General features: G+C 49.1%; 1 protein-coding gene across 2 annotated transcripts in view; it reads left to right on the top strand.

Annotated features, from left to right (window-relative positions):
* The first annotated feature begins 5,722 nt into the window (after positions 1-5,722).
* The window catches only part of PRKAR1B (protein kinase cAMP-dependent type I regulatory subunit beta), a 405,306-nt gene continuing 391,335 nt past the window's right edge, over positions 5,723-19,693 (top strand). The window contains exon 1 of one of the 2 annotated variants that reach the window (XM_082260646.1): positions 5,723-5,867. The gene's annotated coding sequence lies outside the window, so the exon portion shown is untranslated. Of the gene's footprint in view, positions 6,007-19,693 lie in introns of both variants that reach the window. The other variant, XM_082260647.1, reaches the window with a different exon arrangement.

Consider the following 19,693-nt stretch of genomic DNA (forward strand, 5'->3'; position numbering starts at 1 on the left):
ATCGCGGGCGGAACCGCCGCGGTTCCGCCCGCTATTCGGAGATTAATTGCAAATCGCGGGACGCCTAGCGTTGCCCGTTGATTTGCAATAGCCCCCCAAACGCCGAGCGATGTTGCCGCGATTTACGCCCGCCGAATCGCGGCAAGTGCAAGCTCTTGTACTTTTTTGGAGCGTATTGCGTCCCGCGATTTTGTTTGCGCGATGTTGCCGCGATTCGGCGGGCGTAAATCGTGGCAACATCGCTCGGCGTTTGGGGGGCTATTGCAAATCAACGGGCAACGCTAGGCGTCCTGCGATTTGCAATTAATCTCCGAATCGCGGGCGGAACCGCGGCGGTTCTGCCCGCGATCATACGCTGACATGTGAATGCAGCCTTATGTTACAGCCTTCTTCCAAAATGGAATAAATTCATTATTTTCCTCAAAATTCTATAAACAATACCCCATAATGACAACGTGAAAGAAGTTTGTTTAAAATCTTTGCAAATTAAAAAAAAAAATAAAAAACAAAACAAAAATCACATGTACATAAGTATTCACATTAGGGTTGTCACCCGCCCGCGGTTCTGCCCGCGATCATACGCTGACATGTGAATGCAGCCTTAGAAAATGTGTGAAAAGTGAAGCACTGTGAATACTTTCCGGGTTCACTGTATGTTTTGATGCTTTGTCAACAAGCCTTGGTCAATGACTGTTAACTCTATTCACATTAATGGCTGTTAACCCTATCCACTCTAAATTCCAAATTCAAAAACCCTTTGAAGGTGCACGTCAAAAAAGCTTGTCACTGCACAAAGGATTCGCACATTGATGAATGACAATGCACCTACCTAATGCGACAAATACGGCATCTCTACCTACAATGAGCCCTTAGAGTTTGTTCACTCTTGCAGCAGTCCTTGCTGCCCTCTGAAAAGTGATTAATGATGGCATCAGGGTTGGCAGAGCAGTGACTGCCAAGCATTCAGGAGGTGATCTATGTAAATACTGTGCTGTGACTGCAGGCCAAGTGTATGACTCGCAGCTGCAGCATGGCACTATTCATCTGAATGAGTCGTGTGTATTGGCAATGCTGCTTGCCAAACACAACATGGAGTACAATTTATGCCACGGCATGTGTAAAACCCAAAGCGGCTGCATGTAATCTGCATGTATTCTTTTAAGCAGGTGGTTGAGTGGGGCAATAAAATTGTGACTCATCCACCTTTTATTTTATCAACCCCTTCCCCATTGCAAGTGTAAACTAAAGCCCCGTACACAGGTACCGATTGTCGGCCGTAAATATTCGGCCGACGACCGTTCGGCCGATTGTAAGCTTGTTAGTATGATGCTTCCGACAGCCGACATCGCATTTTCGGCCGAACAGAATCTGTCGTGCAGACTTTAAAATTTTTGTTGGCCGTCACCAGAACGGCCGATTGTTCACCAGCCAGTACAGATTTCGGCCGACAGACAGCAGATTAGCAAGACTGGGCATGCTCAGAAAAGAAAAAAGACAAGGAAAGTTAACCATCACATGACATCACTTCTGCAGTCGGCTGTTGTTGGCCGACAAAATTCGTGTGCAGTCTTTTGCAGTTTTCAACAGACAGGACAGCCCTGGACAAAAGAAGGCCGATCGTTCGGCCGACGGTCAGTATGTGTGTACGGGGCTTTAGCCTAAAAATGTTTTGGCTGAAGTTGGGCTCCCCCCCCCCCCCCCTGCCCAAGCTTTATTTTCTTTTTGCCTTGTGGAATAGGAAGATGGTCTGTTATTTTGCATTCATCCTGCATCATTCTATACAGATCACCGGACTTGGTGTGAATGACTCCCTTCTCCTAGCAATGTTTGTACTAAATGTATCCAGCCTACAGCCAGGTAGTGTAAACAGTGAAATCATCAGGTAGTGTGCAGTGTCATTGCAATCATCAGATGACAGGTAGTGTGCAGTGTCAGTGCAATCCCCAGATGACAGGTAGTGTGCAGTGTTAGTGCAATCACCAGGTAGTGTGCAGTGACATTGCAATCACCAGGTAGTGTGCAGTGTTAGTGCAATCATCAGGTAATATGCAGTGGTGACAGTACAGTCACTATGTAGTGTGCAGTGTCAGTGCAATCATGAGGTAGTGTGCAGTGTTAGTGCAATCACCAGGTATTGTGCAGTGACAGTGCAATCATCAGGTAGTGTGCAGTGTCAGTGCAATCATCAGAAGACAGGTAGTGTGCAGTGACAGTGCAATCATCAGATGACAGGTAGTGTGCAGTGACAGTGCAATCATCAGATGGCAGGTAGTGTGCAGTGACAGTGCAATCATCAGGTAGTGTGCAGTGTCAGTGCAATCATCAGATGACAGGTAGTGTGCAGTGACAGTGCAATCATCAGGTAGTGTGCAGTGACAGTGCAATCATCAGATGGCAGGTAGTGTGCAGTGACAGTGCAATCATTAGATGACAGGTAGTGTGCAGTGTCAGTGCAATCATTAGATGACAGGTAGTGTGCAGTGTCAGTGCAATCATCAGATGACAGGTAGTGTGCAGTGTCAGTGCAATCATCAGGTAGTGTGCAGTGTCAGTGCAATCATCAGATGAAAGGTAGTGTGCAGTGTCAATGCAATCATCAGGTAGTGTGCAGTGTCAGTGCAATCACGAAGTAGTGGGCAGTGTCAGTGCAATCACCAGATGACAGGTAGTGTGCAGTGTTAGTGCAATCACCAGGTAGTGTGCAGTGACATTGCAATCACCAGGTAGTGTGCAGTGTTAGTGCAATCATCAGGTAATATGCAGTGGTGACAGTACAGTCACTATGTAGTGTGCAGTGTCAGTGCAATCATGAGGTAGTGTGCAGTGTTAGTGCAATCACCAGGTATTGTGCAGTGACAGTGCAATCATCAGGTAGTGTGCAGTGTCAGTGCAATCATCAGAAGACAGGTAGTGTGCAGTGACAGTGCAATCATCAGATGGCAGGTAGTGTGCAGTGACAGTGCAATCATCAGGTAGTGTGCAGTGTCAGTTTAATCATCAGATGACAGGTAGTGTGCAGTGACAGTGCAATCATCAGGTAGTGTGCAGTGACAGTGCAATCATCAGGTAGTGTGCAGTGTCAGTGCAATCATCAGATGACAGGTAGTGGGCAGTGTCAGTGCAATCACCAGATGACAGGTAGCGTGCAGTGTTAGTGCAATCACCAGGTAGTGTGCAGTGACATTGCAATCACCAGGTAGTGTGCAGTGTTAGTGCAATCATCAGGTAATATGCAGTGACAGTACAGCCACTATGTAGTGTGCAGTGTCAGTGCAATCATGAGGTAGTGTGCAGTGTTAGTGCAATCACCAGGTATTGTGCAGTGACAATGCAATCATCAGGTAGTGTGCAGTGACAGTGCAATCATGAGGTAGTGTTCAGTGTCAGTGCAATCACCAGGTAGTGTGCAGTGACAGTGCAATCACCAGGTAGTGTGCAGTGACAGTGCAATCACCAGGTAGTGTGCAGTGACAGTGCAATCATCAGGTAGTGTGGAATGTTAGTGCAATCACCAGGTAGTGTGCCGTGACAGTGCAATCATCAGGTAGTGTGCAGTGTTAGTGCAACCACCAGGTAGTGTGCAGTGTCAGTGCAATCATCAGATGACAGGTAGTGTGCAGTGACAGTGCAATCATCAGGTAGTGTGCAGTGTCAGTGCAATCATCAGGTAGTGTGCAGTGTCAGTGCAATCATCAGATGACAGGTAGTGTGCAGTGTCAGTGCAATCATCAGATGACAGGTAGTGTGCAGTGTCAGTGCAATCATCAGGTAGTGTGCAGTGAGAGTGTAATCATCAGATGACAGGTAGTGTGCAGTGACAGTGTAATCGTCAGATGGCAGGTAGTGTGCAGTGACAGTGTAATCATCAGATGACAGGTAGTGTGCAGTGACAGTGCAATCATCAGATGACAGGTAGTGTGCAGTGAGAGTGCAATCATCAGGTAGTGTGCAGTGTTAGTGCAACCACCAGGTAGTGTGCAGTGTCAGTGCAATCATCAGATGACAGGTAGTGTGCAGTGACAGTGCAATCATCAGGTAGTGTGCAGTGTCAGTGCAATCATCAGGTAGTGTGCAGTGTCAGTGCAATCATCAGATGACAGGTAGTGTGCAGTGTCAGTGCAATCATCAGATGACAGGTAGTGTGCAGTGTCAGTGCAATCCCCAGATGACAGGTAGTGTGCAGTGTCAGTGCAATCATCAGGTAGTGTGCAGTGAGAGTGTAATCATCAGATGACAGGTAGTGTGCAGTGACAGTGCAATCATCAGATGACAGGTAGTGTGCAGTGACAGTGCAATCATCAGATGACAGGTAGTGTGCAGTGTCAGTGCAATCATCAGATGACAGGTAGTGTGCAGTGTCAGTGCAATCATCAGATGACAGGTAGTGTGCAGTGTCAGTGCAATCATCAGGTAGTGTGCAGTGAGAGTGTAATCATCAGATGACAGGTAGTGTGCAGTGACAGTGTAATCATCAGATGGCAGGTAGTGTGCAGTGACAGTGTAATCATCAGATGACAGGTAGTGTGCAGTGACAGTGCAATCATCAGATGACAGGTAGTGTGCAGTGACAGTGCAATCATCAGGTAGTGTGCAGTGTTAGTGCAACCACCAGGTAGTGTGCAGTGTCAGTGCAATCATCAGATGACAGGTAGTGTGCAGTGACAGTGCAATCATCAGGTAGTGTGCAGTGTCAGTGCAATCATCAGGTAGTGTGCAGTGTCAGTGCAATCATCAGATGACAGGTAGTGTGCAGTGTCAGTGCAATCATCAGATGACAGGTAGTGTGCAGTGTCAGTGCAATCATCAGGTAGTGTGCAGTGAGAGTGTAATCATCAGATGACAGGTAGTGTGCAGTGACAGTGCAATCATCAGATGACAGGTAGTGTGCAGTGTCAGTGCAATCATCAGATGACAGGTAGTGTGCAGTGTCAGTGCAATCATCAGGTAGTGTGCAGTGAGAGTGTAATCATCAGATGACAGGTAGTGTGCAGTGACAGTGTAATCATCAGATGACAGGTAGTGTGCAGTGACAGTGCAATCATCAGATGACAGGTAGTGTGCAGTGACAGTGCAATCATCAGATGACAGGTAGTGTGCAGTGACAGTGCAATCATCAGATGACAGGTAGTGTGCAGTGAGAGTGCAATCATCAGATGACAGGTAGTGTGCAGTGTCAGTGCAATCATCAGATGACAGGTAGTGTGCAGTGTCAGTGCAATCACCAGGTAGTGTGCAGTGAGAGTGTAATCATCAGATGACAGGTAGTGTGCAGTGTCAGTGCAATCATCAGATGACAGGTAGTGTGCAGTGTCAGTGCAATCATCAGATGACAGGTAGTGTGCAGTGTCAGTGCAATCATCAGGTAGTGTGCAGTGAGAGTGTAATCATCAGATGACAGGTAGTGTGCAGTGACAGTGTAATCATCAGATGACAGGTAGTGTGCAGTGACAGTGCAATCATCAGATGACATGTAGTGTGCAGTGACCATGCAATCATCAGATGACAGGTAGTGTGCAGTGACAGTGCAATCATCAGATGACAGGTAGTGTGCAGTGAGAGTGCAATCATCAGATGACAGGTAGTGTGCAGTGTCAGTGCAATCATCAGATGACAGGTAGTGTGCAGTGTCAGTGCAATCATCAGAAGACAGGTAGTGTGCAGTGTCAGTGCAATCAGCAGATGACAGGTAGTGTGCAGTGTCAGTGCAATCATCAGATGACAGGTAGTGTGCAGTGAGAGTGCTGGCGGGGACAGAGCGGTGACAGGCTGCAGAGAGGGATGCTCGAAAACGAGGTCGTGTGACGTCATCATCAGCAGTGTCAGCGCTGGCAGCCCGGGGCCCCATACACCTCCTGATCGCTGCACCGGTGAGTTCCTGTACCCTAACCTTCCCGATCAGAAATCGGAGGACCCCCTCCTCTCCCCTCCCCCACCACCACCGATCTGTACCGTCCAGCATCCTCCACCTCCAGCTCCTCCTCTTCCTTCCTCTCTGGATACCTAACGGTAAGGACCCCAATGCTGCACCTCCATCCCAGCACCATCACACCCTATTTACTAACACATTTCCCCATCGCACCGACACAATGGCCATTCTGTGACAGCAGATCTGCAGTGTAAACAACCCCTCCTCTGCCTGCTGATCACAGCTCACACATTCCTGCCATGCCTCTGCCTGAAAACAACTGCAATGTCTGTGTTGTCTTCTGTCCTATTTCTATGACCTGTCATCCTCATCCTTCTGCTTCCCCCATCTGCTGATCCCTGTCAGGTTAGTATGGTGTGCAGGGATGGTGATGTGATCAGACAGATGTCATGGTGCAGTGATGGCCTAGCTCCTCAGATCACACATACATACAGATGGTAAACATCCCAGATCCGCTCTCATGGTGTGTGCTGGATATGGATCTGTCTGCCATCCATTGTACTTATCTGTCATTGTATGGGATATGGCTGACAGCTGTAACAGGTAGAATGTGCCATGCCAACCTGTGGCCCTCTGGTACTTACTATGTGGCCCTTGGGGGCCCCTGCAGACAGCGGGCTGTGTTTTAGTGTTTTTTTCTCAAGTCATTGAAGGAAAAATATTATTTTTTGGTCATTCACATCATGTCTGTCGTGTTGCTCTGCATAGAACAGCGGGGGGCGCAACGCAAGCGCACATAGAAAATAGTTGCTTTCTGTGTGCCCTGTTTACACCATAGGGGCTCATTTACACTAAGAGCCATTCATGGTGGATCACTTTTCAGAGGGCATTTGAGAAGCAGTGAGAATGCGTTCTGTTGCCTCTTCAACGCCTGTTTAACCATTTAAGACCCACACCACTGCGGCACAGCTGCATGCATTGCGCACATTTGCCGCGTGGCTCCATTCACTTGAACATGGCAGGGGGATCATTTTTGCTGCACCATAATGTAGCTGCGGCAGCATGTGTACACCCCTGTCCTCTGTCTCTGCAGCTTGAGGCCTCATGCACAGGCAGAAAACATGCTGCTGATAAGGGCGTCTGGTGGTTTTTATGCCTCTAATCTAATGGGCATGTATACATTGGGGTTTATTTACTAAGAGCAAATCCACTGTGCACTACAAGTGCAAAGCAAGTGCACTTGGAAGATCAGTTGCTGTGGATTTAAGGGGAAGATCTGAAATGGGGGGACGCTGTGCTAATTTCTATCATCCAATTATGTGCATGCAAAAATGCTGTTTCTCTTACGTCCTCCGACAGTCGCCGCCTCTTCATATTCGTCACATATGGGGTATTAGACTTTGCTCCGAAGGAGTAGCTAGGCAACAGAATATGTTAACAATAAAGCTTTAACATATCCCACCCTCAAGGGGTGGTCCCCTCAGTCAATACCCTCCTACTTCCTGCAACCATATCTCAGTTTTAATGTCTAGCTTGTCAGGAGTGGCTGGCTCTCTCTGTGCTGGGACTTTTTGTCCCAGACTCTTTCTTCTTTTTGATATTTTGTTTGAGTTTTCTCTCTACCTTTACTTAGCTGTTATTTTTGTCAGCATTAGTTAGTTCTTCGGACGAAGAGGATCATGCGGACTGGGTCTCGGGCTGATTCCCCTGGTCGCAGGTCGTGGGTCAGTGGCTTCCCAGTCTGCCATCGAGCGTTCAGCCAGGTAACGCTCCTGGCACAGTGAACGACCCATCCCTGTTCGGTGCAGGGATGATTGGTGAGGTGGCTACCTCACCGGACGCTGTGCGGTTTCTGAACCACCATTGTGTGCGTCTTGAATTGCGACTCTCCCTGCCTCATGTGCAGCGGCTTGTTCGCCTGTGCGGGTTCCCCACGCCATGTGAGGTAAGTGTATTTATGTGGGGACCTGTCTGTCTGGGGGGGTGTCAGTCTGGGACTGTGTAACCTGCCTTTAATCACACTGCTTGTCTCCCTATCTCTCGGCTGCATGCTGTGGGCTGCAAGGGGGGGGGGGGGGGAGCTGTATGACACTGAGTATGTCAGGCTGGGCAGTGTGAGGAGCTGTGTGCTTTGGGGCATGTTTTTAATGGCATGTTGGGGCATATACAGCGATCGCTGCGGCGATCTAACATGTATCCATATAATGGGCTAATATTGTGTGTGATTTTATGCACTGTGGAGCGGCGATTTCGGCGCCAAACGACGCCATTTTACCGGCGCCCGCTCCGGCCGCATGGTTTACATGCACGGCGGCCATTTTCTTGTAGCCTCCATAGGCTTACATGGAGCGTCCTGGCAGCATCACTTCCTCTCTCCTGGAAGCACCGATCGAGGCAGCAGCAGCAGCGGAGTCTCCTCAGGTTTTATCCTTCTATTCCTGTGTTCCATTGCCTGTGTTCAGTCTGTATATTCCCTGTGGGGGTCTCATTGTGCCTGAGTGTGGTGCGGTGGGCTGCGCTTGCCGCGCTTGCTGTAAGGGGGCAGTTAACCCTTGGTTGTCTGGCATACAGGGGCAATGGATTCTCAGGAGGGCAAGTTTCCCACAGTATTGGTGGAAAGCCAGGGGACCGCTGTTTCCCCCCCAGGGGGGGATTTAGCCACTATTGTGGCTGGCCTTGCTGCACAGGTGCAAATGCTGGTGGCTGCTCAATCTACTAAACGGCCCAGAGTTGCTCTGTCCTCTGATTCTGAGGGTGAAGGTGATGGGGCTGTTCTGGCGGGGACCCCCCTATCGGGGTCCCGCTCCTCTCTTGATCTAGTGGGGTCTGAGGTAGAGGCTGAAGTTGAGGGGGTTGATAATTCTCCCCCTGGCTCGCCTGAAGAGCTTGCAATCATGGATGAGTTGATTGCTTCCATTAAGCAGACGCTACGTTTGCAGGACGAGGTGTGTCCCCCAGCTGCCTTGGCGGCTTATGGGACGCAGAGAAAACGCAGGACGCCGCAGGTTTTTCCCTGCAATGCTGATTTTCAGCGCGCTGTTAAGGACCAATGGCGCGATTTGCGCAAGCCTTTTGCGGTACCAAGTAAATTTAAGCTGCGTTATCCTTTCTCGCCTGCCACTGATGAACGGTGGTGTGTGCCTCCGCCAGTGGATCATGCTATTGCGGTTTTGAACAAAGCCACTGCGATCCCTGCAGAGGGATCCCCGGTTTTCCGTGATGCCACGGATAGGAGACTGGAGTCTCTTGCCCGTCATACTTATTCTGTTACGGGTTCTATGCTTAAGGCTCTGTTTGCTTCTCTCATGGCGGCCCAGGCGATCGCAAGTTGGACGCAGATGCTTAGGCGCGTCCTAGTGGCCGATTCGGCCTCGGCGGCGACCCTGGATATGGTGGATCAGATCCACCAGGGTGTCATGTATCTGTGTGATGCGGACCTGGACCTGATTCCGTTGGCCGCGCGTGTGCACAGCGTGGCGGTGTTGTCTCGCCGCCTGGTTTGGTTGAAATGTTGGTCGGTGGACCAATCTTCACGTAAAACCTTAGCCAATCTGCCTTATGATGGGTCTCGCCTTTTTGGGGAGTCCCTGGATGTGTTGATTAAGGGGATTACCGGGGGTAAGAGCACTCTCTTGCCCCATTTCCCCAAGGCTAAGGGGGCTTCTGGGAAGAAGCATGCTCATTTTCGGCCCCCTCAGGGGTCCTTTCGTGCCTTTCGGCCGCACTACAAGGGCAAACCGTGCAAGGGCCAAGGCTCTCAGAAGAAGCCCTGGTCTGGGAAACAGAAGTCCGGTCAATCCGGACCTGCGGCCCATAACAGTTCGGCCTGAAGGGGCGCCCTCACCCAGTTTTGGGGTGGGGGGACGCTTGCTCGGTTTTCTTCAGCCCTGGTTGGCCCGTGTGAGGGACAGATGGGTTCTGGAAATCGTTCGATCTGGTTACAAGATCGAGTTTCTCTCTCGGCCGGAGAGCAGATTTTTTCCCTCAAATCTTCAACTGTCTCCAGAGCGCCTGCGGGATCTGCACCTGGCGGTGCGGGACCTGAGGGCTCAGGGAGTGGTGGTTCCGGTGCCTCATCGGGACAGATTTCGGGGGTTTTATTCCAATCTGTTCACCGTGCCCATGAAGGAGGGCAAGGTTCGTCCGATTCTGGACTTGAAAGCTCTGAACCGCTCTGTGCGAGTTCGCAAGTTCCGCATGGAATCCCTGCGCTCGGTGGTGGGCTGCCCTGGTTCCGGGGGAATTCATGGCCTCCATCGATTTGATGGATGCGTACCTTCACATCCCCATATTCGAGGGTCATCAGAAGTACCTTCGATTTGCCATTGCGGAGGATCACTACCAGTTTGTGGCGTTGCCCTTTGGGCTCGCCTCGGCTCCGCGGGTCTTCACCAAGGTGCTTGCACCGGTTCTGGCATTATTGAGAGCCCAGGGCATTTCTGTCCTGGGGTATCTGGACGACATTCTGGTTCGGTCTGCGACCAGACAGGGTCTGGAGAAGGACCTGTCTGTCACAATGCAAACTCTGCAGGAGTTTGGTTGGACGATAAATGTTCCAAAGTCGACACTGAGTCCGTCGGTTCGTCTCCCCTATCTGGGAATGATACTGGACTCGGTGCAGGCGAAGGTCTTCCTGCCGGAAGACAAACTCAGGACTCTTCAGGTGGAAGTCAGGTCCCTCAGGGACGTTCCACACTCGTCTCTGCGGACGGGTATGAGATGTCTGGGATTGATGGTCTCGGCCTTCGAGGCGATTCCTTTCGCGCAGTTTCACACGCGGGGTCTCCAAGCGGAGATCCTGTCCAGGTGGGACGGGCGACCTCAATCTCTGGATCTTCAGATCTCGTTGAGTCATCGCACCAGGGAAAACCTTCTGTGGTGGCTCCAGTCCCCGTTGGTGTCCGGGGGCAAGTCGTTTCGTCCGATCTCGTGGACGATAATCACCACGGATGCCAGCCTGTCGGGCTGGGGTGGTGTTCTGGGCGTTCTGTCCACCCAGGGGACCTGGTCGGAGGGGGAGTCTTCCCTTCCGATCAACATTCTGGAATTGCGTGCGATAAGGCTCTGTCTTCATCGCTGGACGGACCGGTTGCAGGGCTGCCCGGTTCGGGTGCAGACGGACAATGCCACGGCGGTGGCCTACATCAACCACCAAGGGGGCACCAGGAGTGCCCGAGCGGCTCGAGAAGTGGCCGACATTCTGTCTTGGGCCGAGGCTCATGTCCCGGCGATAACGGCGGTTCACATTCCGGGAGTGGAGAACTGGCAGGCGGACTATCTGAGTCGCCAGACCCTGGATCAGGGGGAATGGTCTCTCCACCCGGCTGTCTTCCAGATGTTGTGCGCGAAGTGGGGTCTTCCAGATGTGGACCTGTTCGCGTCTCGCCTCAACTACAAGGTGAAGAGGTTCGTGGCAAGGACGCGCGACCCTCGGGCAGACGCGTCGGACGCGTTAGTGGCCCCGTGGCATCAGTACAGGCTGATGTACGCGTTTCCACCGATTCAGTTGCTGTCCAGGTTCCTTCGCAGGTTGCACTCGGAACGCAGCACGGTGATTCTTGTGGCACCGGACTGGCCTCGCCGGTCCTGGTACGCAGACCTCGTGAATCTGGCGGTCGACGCTCCTTGGCGTCTGCCTCTTCGAGACGATCTACTGTCTCAAGGACCGATTTACCATCCTGCTTTACAGTCGCTGGCTTTGACGGCCTGGCTGTTGAGACCGAGGTCCTGAAGGAGAAGGGTCTCTCTCCAGAGGTCGTTCATACTTTGATCAACGCGAGGAAGTCTTCCTCGGGGAAGGTTTATTACCGTACTTGGAAGGCCTATTTTGCCTGGTGTGAGTCCAGGGGGTTTTCACCCCGCACGTACTCGGTTTCCCGTGTGCTGTCTTTCCTTCAGACGGGTGTCGATCAGCGTTTGGCGCTGGCTACGATTAAGGGTCAGGTGTCGGCGCTGGCCGTTCTGTTTCAACGTCCCGTGGCTTCCAACTCCTTGGTTGGCACTTTTATTCAGGGTGTGCGGCATCTGGTTCCTCCTAGGAGGGATCCTTTGCCCCCTTGGGACTTGAATCTAGTTCTATCTGTGTTACAACGTGCTCCTTTTGAACAGATCAGGGAGATCTCGTTGTCTATGTTGTCCAAAAAAGGTCGCCTTTTTGGTGGCGATCACTTCGGCTCGCAGAGTGTCGGAACTGGCGGCTTTGTCCTGCAAGTCTCCGTACCTGGTTGTTCATTTGGATAAGGTGGTCTTGCGACCTAATCCTTCTTTTCTACCGAAACGAGTTTCGGAATTCCATCTTAACGAGGATATTGTTTTGCCTTCGTTGTGCACGAAGCCTAAACATCCGAAGGAGGTGAGATTGCACTCTCTGGATGTTGTTCGGGCGATAAGGGTTTACCTTAAATCGACTGAGTCTTTTCGTAAGACTGACTCCTTGTTTGTTCTTCCAGAGGGTCCTCGGAAGGGCATGGCGGCTTCCGCCTCTACCATTGCCAAATGGATCAGGCAGACCATTGAACAGGCCTATGCCTTGCAGGGGAAGGTTCCCCCTGTGCCTGTGAAGGCGCACTCTACTAGATCACTGAGTACGTCTTGGGCCTGCCGTCATGGGGCTTCTGTAGCCCAGGTGTGTAAGGCGGCGACTTGGTCGACCGTACACACTTTCACAAAATTCTACAAAGTAGATGTTCAGGCATCGGCGGATGCTTCCTTTGGCCGCAAGGTTCTTAGTGCGGCTGTTCCATAGGGTCCCTTGTTGGGGACTCCTGGCTGTTGGGATAGTTTTTTGTATCCCCTGTTTTTTTTGTCTTTTCCTGGGTTGTTGCTCCTGTTGAGCACTTATTTTTGCTGTTGCCCAGCTGGTTTCCTTCCTTTGGTAAGGTTCCTTTCTTTGATGTGGAGACTGCGTTGCCTTTCGGCGCGGATGCGTTTCCCACCCCTCATGTTTGCACTGCTTTGGGACGTCCCCATATGTGACGAATATGAAGAGGCGGCGACTGTCGGAGGACGTAAGAGAAAACGGAATTTTTGTAAAATCTTACCTGTAAAATTCCTTTCTCTGAGTCCTCCGACAGTCGCCGCCCCCGCCCCTCTTTTGGGGTTTGAATGTATACTCTACTGCTATTCCACTAAAACTGAGATATGGTTGCAGGAAGTAGGAGGGTATTGACTGAGGGGACCACCCCTTGAGGGTGGGATATGTTAAAGCTTTATTGTTAACATATTCTGTTGCCTAGCTACTCCTTCGGAGCAAAGTCTAATACCCCATATGTGACGAATATGAAGAGGCGGCGACTGTCGGAGGACTCAGAGAAAGGAATTTTACAGGTAAGATTTTACAAAAATTCCGTTTTTTATTTTCCTTGCATATCCCCTTCGGATCTACGGTGACTGCACTACAAGTGCACTTGGAAGCGCACAGTGGATTTGCCTTTAGTAAATAAACCCCAATGTGTCATTTACAGATGTATTTGAAGGCAGCGCTCAGGGACATAAAAAAAGGCCCCAAACCTGCGTTCAGAGAGGAGTTTTCTAGCATAAATTATGCCTATACGCACGTCAACTAATATCAACACTTCTAAACACACGCTTATGTGCGTACATTTATTAATGTGGGGGTCTAAACCGCAAACCCCTCCTCTGGACTTACAAGCATTCAAAACGCCAAGTTTGGCTGTTTTGAATGCTGTCATTTTTTTCTTTTTTAATCTGGCGCCAGTACCCGGAAATGATGTCATGACATCACTTCATTGCTTATATCTTTAATTTGTGCAATGTGAGTGGCATATTCAATAACATTTGTAAACGGAATTATGCTATGTGACATCATTTAAGGCCCCTTTCACACTAGTGCGACTTGTCCCGTGATTTTGGACTGCAAAATCGCATGACAAGTCGTTTTCCATTATTTTCAATGAGCCCCATTCATATCAGTGCGTTTTGAAGTCGCACCGACTTCAAAGTAGTTCCTGCACTACTTTGCCACTATTTTAATGCGTTTTGAGGCATATAGCCTTGCCATTGCTTTCAAAATCGCGTCAAAGTTGCGTCAAAATCGCGGTAAAATCGCGTTGCATAAGTGTAAAAGGGGCCGATACAGATATATCGGCAAAAGTCAATATCGGCCTTGCCGATAATCGGTCGACCCCTAATCTAAACGCAGTACACATGTGTATGCACATAAAATGTGGCATTTTTTCTGCTAACTTATGGCAGCATGTTTGGAGCATTTTTTCATACATCCATGTGCATTAGCCCTAAGGGGGAATGGTTACCGGGCAGTAAAATGCTGCCCAGTAGCATGTTTTTACCCCAGCCACCAGGGTAAACATGCTCTAAAGCTGCGTTAAGGTGGGTAACAGTGTTTGCTTAAAAATACACACAGGTTGCATTTTTATACAATGCACCAGTGCAGCACATCGCACCGACCCACACACAATGCGGTTTATTTACTAAAGGCAAATCCACTGTGCACTAAAAGTGCACCCCAAGTGCACATGGAAGTTCAGTCGCTGTGGATTTAAGGGGAATATCTGAAATGGGGGGACACTATGCTAATTTCTATCATCCAATTATGTGCATGCAAAAATGCTATTTTTATTTTCCTTGCATGTTCCTCTTGGATCTACGGTGACTGCACTTTCAAGTGCACTTGTAGTGCCCAGTGGATTTGCCTTTAGTAAATAAACCCCAGTATTTAGCAGTGCGCATGTGGTTAAAGCTCAGGCCGGCTTCACAAATGTGCGGCCGCGGGTTCGCGCTTGGTGCGTGTCTGTTCCCGGTGTTAGGTGCTATTCAGATTTTTGTCTGAATTTGCACCTGACCCAGACCCAAAGATGCACAAGACCCTTCCTGCCCTGGACCTGTGTAGACTGGTGCCATTGAGAGCCGGTAACACTCGCCTGTCATGCAAATTCGATGCGGGGAAACCTACATCCAATTCGCATATATGTGAACCCAGCTTAACTGTACACTGGACGAATTTCGAATGGTTCCTCAGCAGGTGGCAGTTTACTTAGTGTGTGACTACGGTCAGCCACCTGTCTCCCAACATCGCTTGATTGGGAATGTGAAGGAACCTATTGGAAAATCGTTGGCCAAAAATGGCTGCATCCAATCAGATGCAGTAGCTGTTTCGGTTATTGACAGGGGGTGGCAGTCAGGATACAATAAACACAGCAGTTCGTCCATCCTCAATGTGTAAATCCCGGTTCACATATATGTGATGACAGACAGCAGCGCACTGCTCTGCAAATCACATGCGATATCTGTGCGATGCAAATTCAGCCATACAGATTGTTTGGATGATATTGCATCGCATTCCGACACAACTCGCACAGGACCCTTTTTTGGGTCCACACCAGAATCGGATTGCATGGGTGTTCACCCCTATGCGATCCGATTCATGTCCGAACTGACAGTTCGCACTGTGATATGTGAACTGATCTGGGGGTGTCATTAACTCTATATTGACCCCCCCATTCGCATATGGCAGTGGGAACTGCCTGTGAGTTGAATGCGATGTGGGAACCCACAGTGGATTCGCAGGGTTCCCGCATCGCATATATGTGAACCGGCACAAACATGAATGGAGGAATCTGCAAAGCCTAGAAGTTATTGTCTAGCTTTAGGCAGGCCATACATGATTCATTTTTTTTAGTTCAACCAATAGGTTTACCGAAAAAAAATAAAAATTATTTTATGGATTTCCCCATCCACACATTCAATGTGTATGGGGGAAGCACTCTTGCTGAGCTATGGTATGCTCCACCGGAAGAAAAAAATGATCAGTCTTAGGCAGGCCATACACAATTCAGTTTTTTCCATTCAACCAGTGGGTTTATTGAAAAAAAAAATGGATTCCCCCATCCACACATTCGATGTGTATGGGAGAAATACTCTTGCTGAGCTATGGTATGCCCCGCCGGCAGAATAAAATGATCAGTCTTGCTGGCTGTAGCCGGTGGCACTGATCATTTGGCAAAAACCCAACAAGCTGGTTGTACACAAGTCGATCGATGGGCTGCTGTGCCCAGGCAAACGTGGCACGCAGAACTGCACAAATGTGAACAGGAAGTGTGTTACTGGCCAGATCAGCAGGTGAAAATAAAGAAAAAAAGGCTAAAATAATAATGCAGTCATGACATTTAATGTGTACTGTATGTAGACTCTAATAATAAATGTATATTGCTTGCTCCCTTAGGCTCCATTCACATATAGGCTTTTCGGATCGCGGGAAGAATTGCAGCGATTCTGCCTGCGATCCCAAACCATTGCAAGTCGCAGGACCCCTGTGCGATTCTCAAGACTTGCAATGACACCCCAAACGCAGCACGATTTTGCCTCGATTGTCACCCGATGAATCGCAGTAAAGTCGCGCAAACAGGATCGTGGGATGCCTGTCGATCAAAAGAAGTTCTTGTATTTTTTTTGGGTGACAGGCGTCCTGTGATACGTTGAGTGGCAAAATTGCGCTGCGTTTGGGGTGCCATTGCAAGTCACGGGAATCGTACAGGCCTGTAGGTACAGGATCTGACACAGAGCAATAGACAGCAATAAAAACTGACAGGGGTTCTAATCCCTCTCCACTCTATCCAAAACTAAAAAAGTTTTGCCCTTAGTTATACTTTAATTCTTGCGGTGAGGGGGGGGGGGGGTTGTAAAGCTGGGTACACATGAATGGAAATGCGGCCGGTTCAGCAGGGACCTGTGTGTGTGGTCCTCCCTGTTTAAGGCTCCATTCACATCTGAGCGTATCATTTTCTGGCGTTTTCTGGGCTTTTTTCTGGCGTGTTTTCGGGCCTTTTTCAGGTGTTTTTTTGTAGGTGTTTGGAGGAAAGCATAGACATCTAACAAAAATGCTTGCAATCAGCTAAAAAAGAAGCTCATGTACTTTTTTGAGCTTCAGGCGTTTTTCTTCTGGAGACAAAATGCTCATGAATGGGATTTTGCTTGTTGGCGTTTTGAGACTTCAGAGATTTATTTATCTATTTCAGGTACTTATATAGCGCTGTCAATTTACACAGCGTTTTACATATACATTGCACATTCACATCAGTCCCTGCCCTCAAGGACTATACAATCTAAGGTCCCTAACTCACATACATGCACAGTACGGCCAATTTTATACAGGATCCAATTTGAGCGTTTTACGAACTGAAATACGCTCAGGTGTGAACAGGGCCTAACAGAAGTTGATCGGTAGCTCACGGGCGGAATCATAAAACACTGCAGGGTGTATAGTCACATTTAGGGCTCATGTATACCAGGATATGCACTAAAACAGGAGCGGGCTGCTATCTGTGGTACATGGGCGGTGGTGTGTATTACGTTACAACGCAAGGTGCCATTTTTTTTTTCCCCACAAAATGACATTTCATTCACTTCATTGTACTACTGCGGTGCGGTGACGTGTGGGAAAATGAGGTGCATTGTAAAACATTGCAGAATGGCTGCATTTCATCCCGTCACAAGGCAGTCGCAGTGTAGGAGGGGGGCACATAGAGAACAATAGTTCTCTGTGTGCCCTGGCGTTGAGCCTGTGTAGATTAGTGCGGATTAATGCAGATTAATTGATGTGGTGTGTTCAAGGTCTTTCTGCATTGTGTGTGGGGCCTTGTGGTGATCCCAGAGCTCTCACTAGAGGCCCTCTATATAAAGTAAACAGTAGAGGCAGAGAACATAACAGCAGTACAGGAAGAGACGCTACTTCCTGGATGTTATGTTTTGGAAAATTGTTCCAGAAGTTTTCATTCGCACAGGAAAATCATCTTTCAGAAATAAAACTTCCTGCGTTCTCAGATAAGTGTGCGGCTGACGTTGTCATCTATTGTCTTCATCCATGGGTGATGTCAGATTAAACACTTAGTCTAGGAGTTGTCATAGTGACATTGACAATCCAAGTGTGCGCCTGACGTGTGTCCTTCACCACCACTGAGTGCTCCTCTGATGCCGGGAGTGATGGGGAGTAGTAAAGTGGAATTATAGGCACAATACAAAATTACATATTTCATTCAGTCTGTCAAACAAAGTATAACTAAAAGCAAAACTTTTTTTTAGCTTTGAATAGAATGAGGAGGGATTAGAACACCTGTGAGGTTTTTATTGCTGTCTGGGTCCCCGTTAGAGAGTTTTGCCCTCTTTATTTGTCCCGGTGACTGTTATCACCAAAAGTGAAAGAAAATCCCAAATTTTTGGGCTGTCACCACAGCACTTGCTTCAACTTTAACACACATTAAAGAGCCTAATGCTTTTACATGCTTTTTGGATGTGTTTCTGATACTTCGATAAAGCTTTGGTGGTACTTCGATGATTGTTCGGTGGTACTTCGATGATGCTTCCATGGTGCTTCAGTGATGCTTCAATGATGCCTTGATGGTGGTTCAATGATGCTTATGTTGTGCTTCAATGGTGCGTCGATGATACTTGGGTGGTGCTTCGATGATGCTTCAATGGTGCTTCGATGATGCTTCAATGGTGCTTCGATGATGCTTCAGTTGTGCTTCAATGATGCTTCGGTGGTGCTTCGATAATGCTTCAGTGGTGCTTCCATAATGCTTCAGTTTTGCTTTGATGATGCTTTGTGGTGTTTCGATGATGCTTCGATGGTGCTTCTCTGATGCCTCGGTGGTGCTTCGATGATGGTTTGGTGTTGCTTCGATGATGCTTCAGTGGTGCTTCTCTGATGCCTCAGTGGTGCTTCGATGATGGTTTGGTGGTGCTTCGGTCATGTTTCGGTGGTGCTTTGATGATGCTTCAATGGTGCTTCAGTGATGCGTCAGTTGTGCTTCCATGATGCTTCGGTGGTGCTTCGATGATGCTTCTCTGATGCTTCGGTGGTGCTTCGATGATGCTTTGGTGGTGTTTCGAATCGATGATGCTTCGATGGTGCTTCTCTGATGCCTCGGTGGTGCTTCGATGATGGTTTGGTGTTGCTTCGATGGTGCTTCTCTGATGCCTCGGTGGTGCTTCGATGATGGTTTGGTGGTGCTTCGGTCATGTTTCGGTGGTGCTTTGATGATGCTTCAATGGTGCTTCAGTGATGCGTCAGTTGTACTTCCATGATGCTTCGGTGGTGCTTCTATGATGCTTCGGTGATACTTTTTTGAAGCTTTAATTAAGCTTGGCAAATGCCATGTATGTGTGTGTGTTGATATTGGATTTGTTTTAAAGGGGCCCATTAGAACCCTTTCTCAGTAGTACATCCACTCAGCATATTCCCAGCTCATTGGTTCCCCTGTTCAGCAGGTCCCCAGCTCATTGGTACCCTCTTTCAGCAGATCCCTAGCTTATTAGTACCTCTGTTCAGCAGATCTCCTGCTCAGTACTACCCCAGCTCTACTGATGCCAAACTCTGTAGTAATTCCCAGCTCTGCTGATCCCCCACTTAGTAGTAACCTCCAGCTCTGCTGATCCCCCACTCAGTAGTAACCCCTAGCCCTGCTGATCCTCCACTCTGTAGTAACCCCCAGCTTTGCTGATCCCCCCACTCAGTAGTAACTCCCAGCTCCGCTAATGCCCCACTTAGTAGTAACCCCAGCTCTGCTGATCCTCCGCTCAGTAATAACTCCCAGCTCTGCTGATCCTCCACTCAGTAATAACTCCCAGCTCTGCTGATCCTCCACTCAGTAGTAACTCCCAGCTCTGCTGATCCTCTGGTTTGCTGATCCTCCTCTCTCTCTGGTCCCTGCACACCTCCCGCTATTTTGCTCCTGCGCTGTGTTCCACGTGTGACATTGGTAGTTTCTCCTGCTCCGGTCCCCCAGCTCTGCTGATCCTCTGATTTGCTGATCCTCCTCTCTCTCTGGTCCCTGCACACCTCCCGCTATT

This window comes from Pelophylax lessonae (genome assembly GCF_965119305.1).
Source record: "Pelophylax lessonae genome assembly, chromosome: 6".
Lineage (NCBI taxonomy): Eukaryota > Metazoa > Chordata > Amphibia > Anura > Ranidae > Pelophylax > Pelophylax lessonae.